This window comes from Lontra canadensis, unplaced genomic scaffold (genome assembly GCF_010015895.1).
Source record: "Lontra canadensis isolate GAN:19392208 unplaced genomic scaffold, GSC_riverotter_1.0 scaffold25, whole genome shotgun sequence".
Classification (NCBI taxonomy): Eukaryota; Metazoa; Chordata; class Mammalia; order Carnivora; family Mustelidae; genus Lontra; species Lontra canadensis.
This window is the reverse complement of record NW_022631019.1, coordinates 10,532,550-10,551,928: the sequence shown is the minus strand read 5'-3', so window position 1 is coordinate 10,551,928 and position 19,379 is coordinate 10,532,550. Positions and strand designations below refer to the sequence as shown.

The 19,379-nt window shown below is 52.3% G+C and overlaps 1 protein-coding gene across 2 annotated transcripts in view; it reads right to left on the bottom strand.

Moving 5' to 3' along the window:
- The window catches only part of TMEM51 (transmembrane protein 51), a 53,348-nt gene that overhangs the window by 7,323 nt on the left and 26,646 nt on the right, over nt 1-19,379 (bottom strand). Inside the window, exon 1 of one of the 2 annotated variants that reach the window (XM_032863471.1) lies at nt 116-134. The exons of the other annotated variant lie outside the window; for it this stretch is intronic. The gene's annotated coding sequence lies outside the window, so the exon portion shown is untranslated. Of the gene's footprint in view, nt 1-115; nt 135-19,379 lie in introns of those variants that run through there. 2 annotated transcript variants of the gene reach the window in all.

Below are 19,379 nucleotides of genomic sequence, written 5' to 3'. Positions count from 1 at the left end.
CTAAGGGATAAGTGAGTGATCCTATACCTGGATTTTCAAGAACAGTGGTTAACTAGTTAACTAGTCTTAACTAGTTAAGAGAGGTACTCTAGTTAAGAGAGGTAACTGTTGTTACCTGGCTTGAAAACAACTCTTCATGCTAAACTCTTGAGTTAAGGACCCACCTGTAAAAAAACAGAAACACAGCTTTCTAAGTAAGCTGTGAGCATTTCCATGTGAGGGGCTCATGGGGGAGGAATGTGTTTTCTTTGTTTTTTTTTTGGGCAGGGGTTGGGGGGGCATAGGTTGGGCTGTGTGGTTGGGACACATAGTAAGAAAAGTTGTATCAGAAGAAGCCAAGATTCTGTACCAAAAAGTGGGGCCACAGAAGGATGACAGTCTGGTAGCTGTGTTTACCAGAACTTTCTGTGGTTTCATCCATCTTCCACAGGTGCCCCTGAGGCTTAAAAGAAGAGGAAACATTCCCCCAAATCATTTGATGAGGAGTGTATCATCTTGATACCAAACCAAACAAGGACAAGGCAAGAAAGGAAAATGACGGGCCAATCTGATCTGTCTGCACACAGACAAAAATCCTAAACAAAATGCCAGCAAATAGAATCCAACAATGTGAGAAAGGAATGCACCCACTTCCTAGAGGAGAACACAGGCAGCAACCTCCCGTGACCTCCACAGCAAGCAACTTCTTGCTGGACACGTTGCCAAAGGCAAGGGAAACAGAAGCAAAAATGAACTATTGGGACAAGATAAAAAGCTTTGCACAACAAAGGAAACAATCAGCAAAACCCAAAGACAGCCTATGGAATGGGAGAAGATATTTGCAGAGGCCTTATCAGATAAAGGGCTGGTATCCAAAATCTATAAAGAACTTATCAAACTCAACACCCAAAGAACAAATAATCCAGTCCAGAAATGGGCAGAAGACATGAACAGACATATCTTCAAGGACATTCCAAGTGGCCAACAGACCCATGAAAAAAATGCTCCACATCAGTCGGCATCAGGGAAATCCAAATCAGAACCACAATGCGATACCACCTCACACCAGTCAGAATGGCCAAAAAGTAACACGTCAGGAAAGGACAGATGCTGGTGAGGATGCGGAGAAAAGGGAACCCTCCTACACTGTTGGTGGGAATGCAAGCTGGTGCAGCCACTCTGGAAAACAGCATGGAGGTTCCTCGAAAAGTTAAAAACAGAGCTACCTTCCGACCCAGCAATCGCACTACTGGGTATTTACCCTAAAGATAAAAATGTAGTGATCCGAAGGCCACGTGCACCTGAATGTTTATAGCAGCAAGGCCCACAATAGTCAAACTATGGAAAGAGCCCAGATGTCCACTGAAAGACGAAAGGATAAGGAAGATGCGGTATATATAATATAATGGAATACGACTCAGCCATCACAAAAATGAAATTTTGCCATTTGCAATGACATGGATGGAACTGGAAGGTATTATGCTGAGCGAAATAAGTCAATCAGAGAAAGACCAGTATCATATGATCTCATCCATATGTCGAATTTAAGAAGCAAAATAGAGGAGCATAGGGAAAGGGAGGGAAAAATAAAACAAGACAAAAATCAGAGAGGGAGACAAACCGTAAGATACTCTTAACCATACGAAACAAACTGAGGGTTGCTGGAAGGGAGAGGGGTTGGGGATGGGGTAACTGGGTGACTGGCATTAAAGAGAGCACGTGATGTAATGAGCACTGGGTGTTACATGTAACTGATGAATGTACCTCTGGAACTAATAATATACTACATATACTATTAGTAGATTATGTATAGTATATAATAAATACTATATAGCATATGATAATATATGTTATGTATATGTGAATTGAATTTAAATAAATAAATTAATTTTTAAAAAGAGAAGTACATAATCCATTACAATCCAGTTGGGTTTATCCCAAGAATGTAGGCTTGGCTCAACATTAGAAAATCAAATAAGGCCATGCACCCGGAAAGGATAAGCCATGATAGCTTTCTCCTGTGGATTAGCACATAGCTGAGAATAGGAGTCACCTATCGCCATGGGCACCCATGTGGCCCATTCTGACCAACGGGACATTGAACAGAGAAGCAAATGCAGCATGTTTCCATTTACGTTAAGTTCCAAACCAGGTAAAACCAAACAATATATGGGTGTTTATTTATTACATTCTTCCTTACACTGCACAGGTGCCTTATAGAGAGCCTTGTCACTGGCCACATTACTTTGTAATAGGAATTTCCGACACCCGTCAATACCTTTCCACCACTCTTAGCATAAATTCCAAACTCCTTTGCTGTGGCCTCAAGCCCCACCAGATTGGATTGGCTCCTGCCTTTCTCCTATCTTTTTTCTTGGCTCACCAACCCTCCATAGCTTCTGTACTATTTTTCACCCACACCAAGCACATTCTGCCACAGGGCCTTTGTACTTGCTGTTTTCCATGCCTGAAACAACTCTTCCTTCGGTCTCTTCGGTGTGGCTACTTCTTTACTCACATGCCACCTCCTCAGTGAGGATTTCCTTAACTATTCTATATAAAATGTCCTTCTGTTACCCAGCTAGTCTTTTTTTTTTAATATTTTTTATTTATTTATTTGACAGAGAGAGATCACAAGTAGATGGAGAGGCAGAGAGAGAGAGAGAGAGAGGGAAGCAGGCTCCCTGCTGAGCAGAGAGCCCGATGCGGGACTCGATCCCCGGACTCTGAGATCATGACCTGAGCCGAAGGCAGCGGCTTAACCCACTGAGCCACCCAGGCGCCCCGTTACCCAGCTAGTCTTAAGCCCCATGCTTGGTTCCTTGAGGACGTTTCTTCCCATGGATGGATGACATTACCTCACATTCTCTAATAGTATTGTTTCGCTTTCTTGTTGGCTCCCTGTCTCCCCCAGTGGAGTATAAACTCCCTGAACCAAAGTTCTTGTTAGGGAACTGAACAGGTGCTTAATAACTATTGGTAGCATGACTTTCTGGCAAGTTAAAAAGTTTGACTAATGTCCTGTATCAATTTGGGGAAATTCCTAGTCCACAGTTGGCGCCAAGGGGGAGAGGATGAGTTCGAGCAACTTTCTGGAGGATCCGTACGCACACGACTTGCCAGCAACATGGAGAGGAGGCCAGGCTAAATGTGACCTCCATTCTGACCCGAGAAGGTGACTCTATCAACATTTCCTGGGGCACCCAGGTGGCTCAGTGGGTTAAAGCCTCTGCCTTCGGCTCAGGTCATGATCCCAGGGACCTGGGATCGAGCCCTGCATCAGGAATCTCTGCTCAGCAGGGAGCCTGCTTCCCTTCCTCTCTCTCTGCCTGTCTCTCTGCCTACTTGTAATCTTTGTCTGCTTCAAATAAATACATAAAATCTTAAAAAAAAATGTCCTGATGGAGTCTGAGGTTTCAGCATTCCCTGGTGTTCCCAGGCAGAAGTCAGCAGGGCTGAGAGCCCCAAGCCTCCCTCCTTTTGGGCAGCTGCTGTCTTCCCTCCCACCAGCACCCTGGGTTGACCAAAGCCAGCAGGGATTTCCGAGGCGGGGTGGACAGTCACAGCTCTGTTCATTCGAGCACCCCGCCTGGCTGAGACCCGGACTGGGGTCTCTGTGAACCTAATGTGAAGACAATGCTTTGAATAACATTGAAGAAAAAAAGGAAAGAAAAAATGGTGCTGTCCTCGCTGAGGCAGAGCAAAGGGTTCCAAGTGATCGCCAAGCCTTCCCTTGTCCCGTTCCAGCTGAATCCCAGAAATTCTATAGGGATCATCATCTAAGACCCCTGCATGGCCATCGAGCTTGCCTTGTGGCCCTGGAAGGTGCGGTGTCAGAGGTGCCTGGCCCAGCCCTGCTGCCTTTCCTGCCTTTCGTGGGAGGGCATCTCAGCAGCCCGAGGTGCCTGGCAGCTTGACCAGTCCCCAGGACAAAGAGGCTCCTTGACCGGTCTCCCTGTGCCCAACCTCTGCCTGCCAAGCTGCATAATTGGGAAAGGGATCCTGAGCTGCATTCCCAGGGAACCAGGCCACGTTCCCATCACAAAAGAAGAACTCAGTGGGGGCCCTCTGGGCCAAGCTGCAGCCAGGAGTCACTCTGGTCACCAAGTTCCGGTCCCAGGCAGGGGAGGACGGGAGGAAAAAGGCTCTGGGCCATCCCCACCGCTGCTGCCCGAGTCCTGCCTGGGAATTTCAGGCCACCTCCCCACCAAGCAAGGGCAAAGGTGTCAGGTTCCCGTTCTTTGAGAATGAGTTCTTGTAGCTTGAGCATTCAGGAAAAATGAAGATCACCTTGCAAATGAGTCATAAAGGGAGAGGGGAGGAAAGAGGGCTGCCCGGGCCGGACAGAGCTGATGGGGTAAAAGGAAAGAAGGGATGTGAAGGCATCTGCCAGGCCCAGCGGTAACTATAGGAATAGTAGCAGAAGCACCAGCCAGTCAAGGAAGGATTAGCCCCATTATCTCTGAGTCTCAGAGAGGTTATGTAATTTGTCCCAGGTCACACAGCTCAAGGCAGCAGGCAAGATTCACAATCAAATCTCGCTGAGTTTGCAGTGCACCTCCTTCCCTCGCACCACACCCCTCCCTGGGCAGGGCCCCTCCCGGGGCAGGGTGGGCAGGCCAGCGGTGAGCACCATACTTTATTCTTGGAGCTATTTTGTCCCAGGAGCACCAGGCGTACCAGCTGTGCCTTTCTTTGAAAATGGCTTTCTAGAGAATTCAACCATTCCTGGATCCCTATTGTGTGCCAGAAGCTTTAGGGGACACACAGATGTGTGACATACATTCACAGTCCAGCAGGAAGACAAAGGGATTCTTCCTCCCAGAAGGGATGTCAACGTCAGGTTAAGAGTGCACGTTGTGTTCCATGTGGGCTCTGTGCCAGGCCCTGTGCTAAGCTCCTTCCACGCACAATCCTTCCAGAGGTATTATTTCTGTTTTACAGATAAGGACACTGAGATTCAGAGAGGTAGAGTAAGCAGTCCTAAGTTACACAGCTAGTACAAGGCAGGGATAAGGCATGTCTGATTCTAAAACCCATGTTTTTAGTCACCAGGCGGTACTACTAAAATGGGGCTTAGCAGGAGGCTACAGAGAGAATAACAAATTAGCTTTGAAGAAGGTGGAGGAAAGAAGATAAAGAAGCAGCTTGGGGCTCCGGGGTGGTTCAGTGGGTTAAGCATCTGCTTTCGGCTCAGGTTAGGATCCTGGGGTCCTAGGATGGAGCCCCATGTCGGGGTGCCTTCTCCCTCTCCCTCTGCCCTTGCCCCCTGCTTGTGCTCTCTCTCTCTCAAACAAATAAAATCTTTTAAAGATTTTTTTTTTAAATATATTTGACAGAGATCACAAGCAGGCAGAGAGGCAGGCTGAGAGAGAGAGGAGGAAGCAGGCTCCCCGCTGAGCAGAGAGCCCGATGTGGGGCTCGATCCCAGGACCTGGGGATCATGACCTGAGCCTAAGGCAGAGGCTTTAGCCCACTGAGCCACCCAGGCGCCCCAAAAGATAAAATCTTTAAAAAAGAAAAAGCAGCTCTGCAAGGCATTGACCTCCAGCGGAGTTTGAAGGTGGGAGGAGATTAAGGAGACCTGCGGGAAGGGTTCAGCCTGAGAAACTGCACAGAGAATGCGAGAGAGGATGGTTCCCAGACACCTGCCACTTGCTGCAGAGAAAAGAGGAAGCTTCCCCCTCCGCATCGGAAGATACCCACGAATTTTGTAAGACCCGACATCTCTAGTCTCCTTGCTGATCCATTTAAATGTTGGAGAGACTGAGAAGTCAAACGCATTCTGAAGACTCCAGGGGTAATCAACAGAAGGAGCAAGTTCACAAACTGGGGACTGGGACCCCGGGTGGCTCAGTGGGTTAAGCCTCCGCCTTTGGCTCAGGTCATGATCCCAGGGTCCTGGGATCGAGCCCCGCGTGGGGCTCTCTGCTCTGCTCAGCCTGTTCCTTCCTCTGCCCCTCACCCTGCTCATCCTCTCCTGCTCACTCACATTCTTTATCTCAAATAAGTAAGAACTTTAAAACAAAACCCAAGCAAACCAACCGGGTACCTAGTCTTCTGGAGCTCGACGCGGTGTCTTTTCTCTAAGCGACTGGCTGGCGTGTGACCCTATTTGCACGGCTGGCGCTGGGACCCAATCTCAAGGGCTCCAGCCACGTTCAGTCTTTCTTGGGTAAAGGTGACATCGTTGTGCGTCCCCCTGCAGGGACAGAGTCTGGTGCCCGTGAGACGCAGGGCAGCAACCAGAGCTCTTGTCACCATCCATTCAAAGTAAGCCTGACAGTCTGATCCCTCGCCGGGCTCTGGGGATGGGCCACCAGTGGCCTCCCACTTGGGCAAGCATGGCTGAGCAACAGGCGCTGACCATCCCCCTGGCCCCAGCGCGCAGCCAGCAGGGGTTACATCTGCTACTTTTCCCCAGACACTAGAGTGTGCCGAGCTCACACCAAGTGCGTGGCATGCGTCAGCACATTCATTCGGCCCGAGCATCCTATTAGGGAGGTGCTCTTATTCCCCCTTCTGTCCATATTATCACTGAATACACGGAGGCACAGAGAGGTTGAGAAACTTGCCCCAAGTCACACAGCATGTAAGCGGTAGACCTGTGCAGAGGCTCCTTGTTCAGGACTCCCTCATCCCTGAGGCAGTAGGAAAGCAGCCTTTCAGCCAAATTCACCAAAGGTGGGGCACGCGACACCTGTTATGTGTCACCCTCACCGGGGCCAGTGAGATGCCGTAACCGAGCTTCCCGGGACAGGGAGCTCATGCAACTTTGCCGCTCGGGTCAGTGTGCTGGTTGCTGGCCAGGCTTGGGTAAACCTGGGCACCTTCTGGACAAAACCTGTGTCGTTGTGCAGAAGGTCATTCTGGACACTGCCCTGACTCATTTGTTCCTCTTCCCCAAGAGGCATTTTGCAAAAAAAAAAAAAAAAAAGGAGGGCAGAGGAGAGAACTCACATTGGGGAGCTCAGGTTTGTTGGCGAATAGGAACCCCTTCCAGCATGCGGTAGGTTCTCAGGGTGGGCTCTGGGCTCCCATCTTAGCCCGGCTCCTTCACGCTTGCCTAGAGGCTACCCCTGACCTTTGTCCACTTCAGCTATCTCACTGGTCCGGGAAGCTGGACTCGGATTGACCTTGTGGGTTTTTATGCATCATGGGCTCAAAGTTTGGGGGTTTGGGTATTTAGTGATTTGCTCAACAAAACATTAACAGAGCATCTACCATGTGCCAGGGCCTCTGTAGGAGCTGGGGATAGACAAATGGCTGAAACAGACGGACGACCACCTGCTGGAGGGGGAGGACAAGCTGGGAACAATGACACTGACGCCCTGGGATGGGGACAGGGAGTACGGAGGTGGGGACTTGAAATGCGGTGCTCAGGGAACACAGTCACTGAGAAAGGAATCATTGAACAGGGGTTTGAAGGAGGCTGGGGAAGGAAGCATGTGGGTATCTGAGAGAAGGACCTTCCAGGCACGGGGAACCACAGAACAGAGGTCCTGAGGCAGGAGCCCTGGCTATTTCCAGGGACAGTAATGCTGGAAAATCCATGAGGGACTATATTATGAGCAGAGAGTAACGGCTCCAAATGTGTTAGTTGTCATTTCCAGACCTGTGGAAGAGCGTGAGAATCCAACATCTTTACAGACGCCCGGGTTGGAGTGGGGGCGGGGGTGAGAAGCTAATTCAAGGCCATTAAAGTTGGGGGTAGAGAAGAATCTGGGGTTCAGCTCAAAGCTATTTGCCCCTTCTTCTGTGTTTCTCAGAATTTGGGAGAAGGTATGTGGATGGCGGAATAATGATTCCCCCCCTCCCAAATATCCAGATCCTAAACCCTGCAATTTGTGACCGTTCACTTTACATGGCAAAAGGGACTTTTCAGATGTGATTAAGTTAAGGATCCTGAGATGGGGAGATTAGCCGGGCTTAACCAGGTGGGTTCAATTTAATTACAAGTGTCCTTAGAAGAGGGAGGCAAGGGGCGCCTGGGTGGCTCAGTGGGTTAAAGCCTCTCCTCTGCCTTTGGCTCAGGTCATGATCCCGGAGTCCTGGGATAGAGCCCCACATTGGGCTCTCTGCTCCGAGGGGAGCCTGCTTCCTCCTCTCTCTGCCTGCTTGTGATCTCTGCCTGTCAAATAAATAAATAAAATCTTTAAAAAAAGAAGAAGAAGAAGAAGAAGAAGAAGAAGAAGAAGAAGAAGAAGAAGAAGAAGAAGAAGAAGAAGAAGAAGGAGTCAAGAAAGGTCAGAGGAAGAAGCAGGAGATGTGAGGTCAGAAGCCAGGGGCTGTGGTGATGAGGGGAGGGGTCCGGAGGCACGGGGTGGGGGTGGGTGGGCAGCCACCTCTGGGGCTGGAGAAGGCGAGGAAGCGACGTGTCCCCTCAGCTTCCGGTAGGAACCAGCCCTGCAAACCTTCTGACGCACCCATGAAGCTGACTGGGGGCTTCTGGTCTTAGAAACCACAAGAGAAAAAAATGTGTGTTGTTTTCAGCCTGGCCTCTGCCAGGCTCAGACCATTTACTTGCCCAACAGTTCCTTCAACTGGGCCCAGTTCCTTGATCCCTTGGTGAATTTTGCATCTCTTCCTGGCATAGCCAGGCTTGAGAGAGGCTGGGCAGCCTGGCCCTCCTACCCTGGTTTACATTTTAACCCGAGATCTCTCTGGAGGGAAGCCTGCACTTGTTCTAACTTGGCTGGGGTAGAAACTGTGACAAAGGCATGCATTCTCAGGCCGTATCAGCAGGCACCCGCTTTCCGGGTGGCTCAGCCCTCCGGTTCCTAAGCCCTGGGGACAAAGCTCGGCAGATGTAGATTTTGTGTGGTCCTTATATGGGGGGTTTTGAACCAAAACTGGAGGTGTGGAGAGAAGACAGGCAGACCTCCGCAGGCGGACGGATCCTGCAGGAGCAAAGCCCTCCCCGTTCCCAGGCCTTTATCAGGGCGGCCCTTGACGGTGGCCAGGACACAGTCCTGCCCATATCTGGACATTTTCTTTTTTAGCCACAGTGATGCTGCTTCCACAGAAGTGGTTCCCAAACCTTCTGCCAAGCACCCTTTTGGAATCCGCTCAAGCTTGTCCAGCCCTCTCCCTGCCCTCCCTCCCTGTGGTACCTGTGATTCCCCACTTTAAGCCTCCAGTCTCCTCCTGCTTCCAGTTTTCAGGAAGTCCCTTCCCTGAAAGTCACTCCCAATTCTTTTCCCAACTGCTACATTCTGGGATGCCACCGTGGGCTGTCCCCAAAGTGTTTACCAAGTAAGTGCCAGGCACTGTGCTGGGTGCTTTCCGTGCATTTATTACTACTGTTATTAATGGTATTTAGACAATTTAGTATATCTTATTTATTTTATATAAATAAGAATGATTTATTATTTCTATGATTCAGTTAATACACTTATTTTAAAAATGTATTACATATTAACACATTTCACATTCCCAAGAACCATGATGGGAGTTTCTAGAAAAATCCCCACTGCACAGATGAGGAAACAGATGTTCGGAGAAGTTAAGATGCCTGCTCGAAGTCATCCAACCAACAGCACAGCAAAGCTTTGAACTTGTAATGTCTGAGGGTAGAGCTGGCCTGCCCCCCACCCAGCCTCCCGGCGCTCCGCACCCAGCCTCCCGGTGCTCCGCACCCCACGGAGAGCCCTCTCCCCATGCCCTGGATGCTTCCAACCCTCCCTAGGCTGACCTCGGTCCCTGTGGCAGAATTCCTTGTTTCCCTTCTTGTTATTTCCCCTCCATAAAAACCAACTTCTCCCGTGTGAGTCACTCAGCCCCCTGCAACCCCTGATAGCCATCTGGACATATCGTAAATAATTGACGCTGGGATGTTTAATCATAAAACTGGAACCAAGGTTAAAACGGGGCAGCCTGTGGGAGATGGGGAGGAGAGTAACAGCCCACGGGGGAGGCTTGCTTGGCGGGGCTGGCACCTCTGTCGGGAAATAAAAGGAGAACGAGCCGAGCCTCCGTGAGTGCTCACAACGTCCCCAGCATCTCTCACGCTCCCCAACATTGTCCCCGTTGTGGCTCCCAGCAGCCCGGCGGGAAAGTGCTACTAGAACTCCTAGAACCACCCCTCCCCAACAACAATACCCGGAAGTCGGAAGTAGGGGCACAGTCCCGTGCAAGGGTTGGGGTCCAGTCCCCTCTGTTCAGTAGATCAGGCAGTGCTGACCTCATAAGGTTAAGGAGGGAAGGGTTAAGGGACAGGTGACCTTTGGATCCTGTACTGGCCACCACCCACTGCCCCAGGTTTAGGGACTGAAAAAGTCTCACTGTCCTTTCTCTGCAGCCAGCACGTGACCCTGAAGTGGCCTCATTGTCAACAGATGAGCCCCAATGAAACTCCCGAGGTGCGAAACGATTTCCACGCCTTGGCCGCTGTTCCTCTTGGCCATTCCGGTCTGGAACTGCCAGTCAGGCCCCCCAGCTAAGGGCTGGGAAAGGTGACGACCTCCTTGGGATGCCCCAGAGCCAGCCGGCCAAAGTGAGGTGTCACCTGGACGGCACAGCTCACGTCCCAGCCCAGCTGAGACTTGGCTTCTGATCTTGGTTGGCTTCTCTTACCTGTGCTGGAGGGAGGGAAAGAAGAGTGGGTAATGCTGACTCACGAGCCTGATATTTTCAGCAGGGAGGTTTTGTTCTGTCAGCTCCTGATTCCCAATATCCACTCTGTCCTTCCTCCTCCGTAAGCAAACTCCTGATGCTTAGTTTTTCCAGGGCTTCTCAGAACTAAGAGCATTACCCAGCCTCCTGAGCAGTTAGCTGTGCCCCAGGACTATGTTCCCCCTCCCAATGGGACATAAGCAGAAGTATCAGGGGAGGGGGACATTCAGGAAGGGTTTTTAGAAGGGACATTTAGAAGGTACATGTGTGTCGTCACCCCCCCGGCCCCCCTCCCGCTTCTTCCTTCCTGTAGATGTAGATGTGATGACTGGAGCTCAGCAGCCATGCTGGAGCATGAAGTCGGGGATGGCAGAGCAGTAAGAGAGAAGGAGCCCGGGACCCTGGTGATTGCTAAGCCATCCTCCCAGCCCTAGACTGCTGAACTCTGAACTCTGTTTACATGAAAGTAAACAAACATTTACTTTATCGAATCTATTGTTAGGTAGGGATTTTGGACACCGTAAACCAGCCCAGGCTTGGTGAATAGTTACAGCGAATCTGTTACTATTTATAAGCCTAACAGCTATGGCAAGGATAGTGCCAAAAGCTCTACTTATAGAGTTTATTCAATCATCCCATGAATGTCAGACGGTACTGGCCCATTTCCCAGATGAGGAAACTGAGGTCTTGCCTAAAGCCAAACAGCAGGTCTCTCAGACTCTAGTCTCCCATCCTGCCATTAATTATGGCAGGCAGACTCTTAAAGTGGTCCCACCGTGCCTGCCTCCCGGTGTTTACGCCCTTCCACGCCCTTCCACTTGACTGTGGGAGGAACCTGTGGTTTGCTTTGGCCAACAAAATACGGCAAGAGTGATGGGATGAAGGTTATTATGTGAGACCATATTAGGTACAACTGTAATGTCCACCTTCCAAGAAGATGTCCTCTTGCTTGCTGACTTTATTTAAGCAAGTGAACCTTTTGGGGAGAGACCCACACGGCAAGGACCTGAAGTAGGCTCTCAGTGACAAGTGTAGGCACCAGTTCTGCCGTCAGCCATGACAGTGTGGCAGTGGATCCTTCCCCAGTCGACCCTCCAGATGAGAACTCATCCCTGGCCTACACCCTGATTGTGGACTTGCAGAGAACGGGGCTGAGCTGTGCCTGTATTCCTGACCCACAAAAACTGAAATAATAAATGTGAGTTATTTTATGCCACTAAATTTGTGGTCATTGGGTAGAAAGCACTAGACCAAGAGGGGAACTTTAGGAAGAAGGTAATGGTGTGTTGCCAGTGGGCTCCGGAGAGATTAGGGGAGGTCAGTGAAGGACCCCATCTCTCCCCACAGGAGAACTAGGGGGTGAGGACTGGAAGGGTGGGGCAGTCTGAAGGTGGGGCCCAGAGGCTTACCACGTCGGGGTGAAGCCTGGAGGCCGGCAGTGGGCAGATGCAGCTCTCTGAGGCAAAGGCAACAGGTTCCAGAGCCAGGTCTTGGAAATTGAGCTTCTTGGGGCTCAGGAAGGTGGGCAGGGAGGGGGACTACGGCCATGCAAGGCAGGACTTTACTGGCTGTGACTCCTCTGCTCAACTAGCTGTTCCTTATACCCCGCGGGAGCGTCAGTGTCCTCATCTGTAAAATGGCAACACCACCACCTTCCTGAAGAGAGAATGGGCACAGAAAGTGCTTGTCAGTGGAGTGCTGGCCAAGAAGCCATCTTTGCAGGAAAGAGGAGCATGAGAGACTCAGTGTCCGCTTTCCAAGAGCCTAAACCTGACCTGGGGAAAGGCGAGAGTCTGGATAGAGAAGCCAGGAAGGGCTCTTCGGGCAGAGAGGCGGGGAGCTGGGAACTCAGGGTCCAGAAGTTCCGGAGGTGGGGCAGGCAGGAGAGGCAATGGTCAGCCTCAAGGACACCGGTCCACCCCAGTCACTGTCTGGACGGGCATCTGCTGTCTGCCACAGCTGCCCCGCCTGACAGCGACTGGCCACACGTGGCTAGAGAGCTCTTCAGATGGGGCCAGTCTGCCCAGAGATGTTCTAGAAAAGTGCAAGACACACACCAGTTTCCAAAGGCAGAGGAGAGGCACCAAGAACATCTCATTCACATTTTTAAACCAATTTCAGATTTATCAAGTTAAATAAAAATCACGATTTTTGCCTATTTCTTTGTCCTTAAAAAAAAAAATAATGTGGGTACAGGAAATTGTAAACGACACCTGGGGCTTGCATCCTTGCTCTACGGGACAGTGCTGCTCCAGAATGGGGGCTCCCCAGGGTGGGGACTTTGGTCTGTTTAGTTCGCTGCTTTCCCTCTGTCCTAGAACAGGTCTGGTGTTATGCAGAAGGAGCCGCATTGATGCTGAAGGAAGGAACAGCATGACAGAGCAGTACCGTGGAAAATACACGGGTTTTAGAGTCTGTGTGGCCCCGGCAACGCACTCCACCTCTGCGAGCCTCGGTTTCCTTCTCTGTACAAGGATGATTCTGTTTCTGAGGGTCTGGTGTCATCACCTACGCCGGGCCGGGCAGACTGCTAGCGGCTGTTGTAATGTGTGGGAACCCGGATGGTTCTGCCACAAAGCCAGTGCCGTTTTGGGTGTGCGAAGGATAAACCCAAGTCCGGCGCCAGGCCGTGGCCTCCAGCAGCTGCTAAGAGGTTTATCCCCAAGCAGAAGTGTCTCTACTGTTCCCCCTGCTGAGGCACCGCTGGTTTCCCCATCCAGACGGGCACCAGCTGCTTGGAGACGGAGGCCACGGTGCCTGTACTGGCCGGGACTTAGAAACCCCCAGAAGCATGGGACACGCTGTTCTGCGGGGCTTCTCGGAGTCTGTTCCAGAGAAGAAATGACTGGTGGAAATACGTCTGCTTGTGGGATGCGCTACACAGAGACAGGGAGGAGGAGGGGAAGGTGTCTGTACTAACACCCAGCAGGGGGCCCTGGAGGCCAGCGGGGACGCTCTGCGCCTGGGACTGTACATCATGGGCCTGTCAACCCAGGTGGAAGTCTGAAATGGACCACAGACCCTCTCCCAAGAAGGGCTGTATTGGTTTCCCATTGCTGCGGTGGCAAATCCACAAACTTCGCAGCTTAAAGCCACTCCTCTTCACCCTCTCGTGGTCCTGGAGGGCGGGAGTTCTAAAATCAAGATGTCAGCCAGACTGCGTGGCCCCTAGAGGACTTAGCAGAGACTCCCTTTGCTTGCCTTCTTTAGCTTCTAGAGGCTACCTATGCTCCCAAGCTCCTGGCCCTCTCCTCTTGTCTCCCAGGACTTCACTCCCACCTCTGTTCCCATTAGCACACCTCCTTTTAACACCCCCTACCCCCTCTTACAAGGACCCTGGTGACTAGGACACGCCATCTGGATAATGAGAATCCGCAAAGGCCTTCGATCAAGGCAGGTAATGTAATCACAGGCTCTGGGATTAGGCAGACATCGTTGTGGGGAGGAGGGTGCCATCGTTCAGTAAACAACTTGCCATCCAGCCTACGGTAAGGGCCGTAGGCACTGTCTTGCACCATCGCAGGTTCACGGGCCTTCCAGGGACTGTCCTCCGGGATAAGAAACCCCAGTCTGGAACCTACCCACAAACTCCTTGATGCTCTGAGTCCATCTGGATACGGACAACACACATCACCCGCGAATTGGGGGATTACACGTTTTACAAAGGGCCCCTTTGTTTTCAAAAGCATGTGTCTTTACATCACGATAAGAACAGCTAACACACGCTGGATGCTTACTCTGAGCCTGGATTATCTCACTTCATCTTCACAGAGAAGCTGCTACCTGCCGCCCCCATGTCGCAGATGCAGACACCGAGGCCTGCAGAGGTTACGTAACCGGCTCCAAGTTGCCTGTTAATAAGTAGCAGAATGAGGCTGTGAATCAGATGGTCTGAGGCCAGAGTCCCTCTAAAATCCTGCCTCTCATCTGCCCCCAAGCCAGGCTTTCAAAGCAGGAGCTTTTTAAACGGCTACGGGTCGCTTCCCCGAACAAGGCCCTCCTTTGTCCACTGTCAGCAGCCAAGGTTTGCTGATGGCACAGAGATGGAGAGGACTCGGGTTTGTCCCAGGCCACTCAGGGACCAAGACAAACACCAGTGTCTTCAGTAACCTGCTTGGAAGTCCAGGGTCAGGGCTGAGGGCTGACCTTGGGCCTCTCCGCCACCCAGGCTCGGCCCCTGTGACTCTGGGCTTCAGGCGGCTTGTCACATGTCCCAGGACTCTGCCCCTCTCTCAGACGCCACAGCACAGCGCTGAGGGTTGCAATTCCTTCCCGGCCCTGAGCTGGACACTTCTGCACGTCAGTTCTGTAATCATGAAAGCACTCGCCAGCTGCTCCGTTGTCCCCACGGTAGGGGAAGGAAGGGGGCTGAGGCTGGCGTGCACTGGGGACACCACAGGCTCTGCTCGTATCTGAACCAGGACCATGGTCTGGACCACGGACCATGCCCTGGTCTCCAGTGCATCTGTGGGTGTCCCACTTGTGTCCCCGTCCTCTCAGGCCAGGAGCGATGCCAGATGGTCTCTACCCTACAGAGGGGGCCCAGGCAGCACCCGGACCTTCTTAACTATCTGTGAGCTCTGACCCTGATGCACGCTGATCAGCCAAGGGATGGGAACCACACTTCTGGGCCTAGGATGCAATTACTGAAGTACAAGGTAGCCAGAGCGGGTGGGGGTCAGCAAGAGTCAAGGCTGCTCCCTGAGCCAGGAGAAGCTTCCAGGATGAACAGTCACAATGGCCATGCAGTCACAAGAGGAACCACAACAGGGATGATAAATACTGATGATGATGATGGTGGTGGTGGTGATAACGTAGCCACTGTTGCCTGAGTACCCCCGACACGCTGGATGCCGATGGAGGGGGCTGCCCAGTGAGGGTGGGTCCTACGGGCAGGAGCGAGGCTGCCGGCCTCTGTCTTGCAGGTTGTCTCCTGGCAGTCTGTCCGCGTGTCCTGGCAGGCGCCCACGGTAGCTGGGCGGAAGCCCAGGTGCTGGGAGACTGGACGGCCAGCCCCACACATAGGGCTTCTCCTTACAAAGATCCAGTATCAAACTGGAAAATCCTAAACAGGGAATCTGAGGGTTACCTATTCTTATCACAAAAGTCTCTGCAGGGACCCCTGGAATGAGGCACTGCTGTGCTCTCCACACGGCCAAGTTGTCCTGAGCCTGTGCCACAAGTCACTCCCCGGGAGGGTCCCTGGAGGCCTGGGGCGCGAGGCTACGCTGGGCTGGAGGAGCCAGGCAGGTGCTCAGCATCCCAGCCCCCTTCACAGGGCCCTAAGTCTGGGCGTGACCAAGCCTGGCCAATCAGAGCTTCCTATTTCTCCGAGGGTGGGGCCTGGCCCGGCCGGGACCAATGAGGCACGAGTCTTCCCGGTTGGGGAAAGCCCAGGGAGGGGAACCCCTGCAGGGTTTGCGGGAGGGACAGGAGGTAGCTGGTGGCAACCGGTGGCCATCTGGTGGGAGAGATGGCCGGAGAACGGAGCCAGCATGGAGGAAATGAGAGGGGAGGACAGCGAGCCCGAAGCCAGAACACACCCCTGAACCCAAGAATCCCGCCGGACTTCCCGAAGTGTCAGTTGCATGAACCAATATAAACCCTCTCGCCTAATTAAAAAGAAAATTAAAATAAATAATGACAAAAAAAAAAAAAAAACCAAAAAAAAAAAAAACAAAAAACCAAGCACCCAAAAGCGAAACCACACTGGCCAGTTGCCGCCAACCCTCCCTTTTCTGAGGCAAGCTTGGCACTGACCAAATGAGCAGTGACCACCCCCTTCACCTAGGACACCTCCTCACTCGTCCTCTCAGATGGCGCGGTCAGGCCCAAGCACCTGCAGAAGGAGGCGTTCTGGAATGCAGGGCCAAGAATCAAGGCCCAACTGCAGGGTTATTGGATCTCTTTCCTTGGTCGGGATGTTTTGAGGATGACTCTTAGGGGCACTGACTAAGAGAGGCCTGTGGCCGTGGCAGTGACTGAGGAAGGATGCAGTCTGTGGGCGGACAGTGGGCAAATCTCTCCCTGGGCCACTGCCCTCGAACGAGCCACCCAGTAGATATTGCCGTAAATCATGAGGCCAGGAACGCCTCTAGGCTAGCAGGAATCACAGGGCAAAAAGAACCAGGCCTGCCCTTGAAAACGTTACTGCCAAGGTTATAAGGCCCATCCAGCTGACAGACACAGGCAGGAAGAAAGATAGGAAGAGCGGAAGGCATTGGAAGGGGATGAGGGGACAGGCAGTCACGCCCGAGGGGACACCATGGCTCTACCCTGTGGGCCAGGCACTGTGCTGGGTAGCGAGAGAGCCGTCAACAGCACTCTGCCCTCAGCCTCCTGCACGCCCAAGAGGGGGAGAGGGAAGAAATACGATGAGAAATGACACAGGGAGTGGCTTGGGGGTGGGCACCAGGGAAAAGAGAGGCACCAACAACCCAAAGGAGAGAAAAGTAAGCAAAGATGGAGGGGCCCCAGTGGAAGAAGGAGAAGACATGGTAGCAGGAGGAAGAAATAGCTAGCAGAGAGCAGGAGCAATGAGAGCCTGGTCCCCAGCTGGCTGGGGAGACCACTGGAGGGTAGGGCTCAGATACAGGGCTAGGATGTGGGCTGGAGTTTTTGGAAGGGAGGGTGAATCCGGTGCTGCTGGGCTCCCACTGTGAGCAGTACTGCCTCTCTGATCAAACAGCCAGGCCTTTTTTGTCCTGCAGCTGTCGCGGGGGTGGGCCCAGCATCTGTTCTGTGTATACAGATAGGCCAACGGGCACAGAGAACCCCAGAGCTGGGTTGCTGGGCAAGCATCTGCCTCCCCACACTCAACGCAGCTGTTGCCTGAGCACAAAGGAGACCCAGCAAGCAAGTGGGGCCCTGGAGAGAGTCACACCCCAGGATGGCCCACCACCTCCTGCTCGGTAACGGCCAATCTCACCTGGATGTGGACCACGAAGGCCTCCACTGGGGCCTCCCTGCCTCCTGGCCTGCCCTTTCTATGCTGCTTTCATTGGTTGGGGGAGGGGGGCTTTCCCAAAGGCAAATGGGATCATACCACCCTCAGTCAAGATCCCTCCATGGCTCCCCATCACCTTCCTGGCCCCTAGTGCCTGCTGCTCTCCTAAGGCCCAGGCTGATTTCCATGCACTCGCCAAGCACAATCTCAGTTCATCCTCCCCACACCCCCGGTCTCCCCACCCCGTTCTACAGACAACTGAGCTGGGAGAGGCTCCATCCTCTCATCTGGGCTTGAAAGCCAGTCATCTGTGACTGCTGGTGGCTCTCCCTAGTTCTTCCCATCAGCCCTGTCATCTCAAAGGTCCATTTCTTCCTCCTTTTCTGTTTCCACTGTTACCACTCTGGGGTACTGCCTACCACCCCGCTGTCCCTATCTGGCTTCCTGCCACACCATCTTTCCTTTCTATCCAACTCATCCAGCATGCTGCTGCCATGTTGATCCTCGTTGCTCTCCTGCTCAGAAACCCTCCGTGGCTCCCTAGTGCCGGAGAATCAAAGACCGAAGCCCTTAGCTTGGTGTTTAGGCCCTTCTGCCCAGCCTGAGGGGTCTGGGACATAGGTAAGGAGCCTTCCCAGGGAGCCACCCTAATGCACTCCTCCCCCCACTAGAGGTTCCACCTCTCTCCCCACTGGCCTGCTGGGGACAGGGGCGGGGCTGGCTACCCCAGACCAGAGCTTATTAGCTGTACTCCAGATGCCGGCACCTTCACGGCTGCCAGAGCCCGCCTCCCTGGCCCGCGGGGTCCTTGCTTGGGGTCATGCAGGGGCCGGGCATCACGATGTGCACTTTGGGGGCTCTGTGGGGCCTCCTAAAGGATGGGAGCGTGAGGACAGGATGGGGGCCACAGGCTGCAGCACCCTGAGTCTGGAAGGTGACCACCACACAGCTGTGGCACTCCACGGGCATTTGAGAGTGACGCCAAGCCTCACCCTCAGTCCAGCCAATCAGAACAGATGAAACCAGGACTTCCAGATCCTGGAATGCACAGACCAGTATAGTCCCTCCCAAACTTTGGAGAAGCCTGACTGTGGATACCAACCTTTCTCTTCTACCCTGGAAGGGCCTTAAAGCACCACAAAACCCAAACAAAAATCATCCTCTCTTCCACTGCCATCTTTGCGTGGTAGAAAGCCTCGTATCACAGTAAAACCAGTAGGAGGGAATTTTGGGTAAAGGGCACACCCTTGGATGCCATCCACTTTTATTTGGGGGGAAATTTAATACATTGTCCTTTGTTTTGCAGCTCTGCTGTGAACTGGTCAAGTGTCTCTCCCTGCCAGGCCAGAGCCTCCACCAAGCGCTGGGAAACAAGGCAAAACACATCTCCTCTGTCAGCCATCTAACTGACCTCAGGTAGGGAAGTGACCAAGAAAAATAAAATCAGCACCCGAAGCTGTCACCATGCATCACATTAAAAATCGGAGATTAAAATCCCAATAAATTAAGAAGAAACCATTTATTATTATAAAAGGATCCTTCCATTTACAAAAGAAGTCTCTGGCCTCAGTTTTCCCATCTGAAAACTAGGAGGTTGGGCGAGACTGTAGATTCCCGAAGTTTCTGGCAGCTCTGAAATTCTCCAATTTCATAAGTCAGCCCTGCTGCAGAGGCTGTAGGCATCATCAGGATATGCAGTTCATAGAGAACTCTTTGGAGAAAAGGAGGAATTTCGCAACTTCTAGAGGAAATAGCTTTTAGGCCACTCACCCACCTCCCAGCTCCTGTGGCTGGGCCATGACCTTCATCGTGGGGTGACAGCAGACCGGATTCAGCAAAA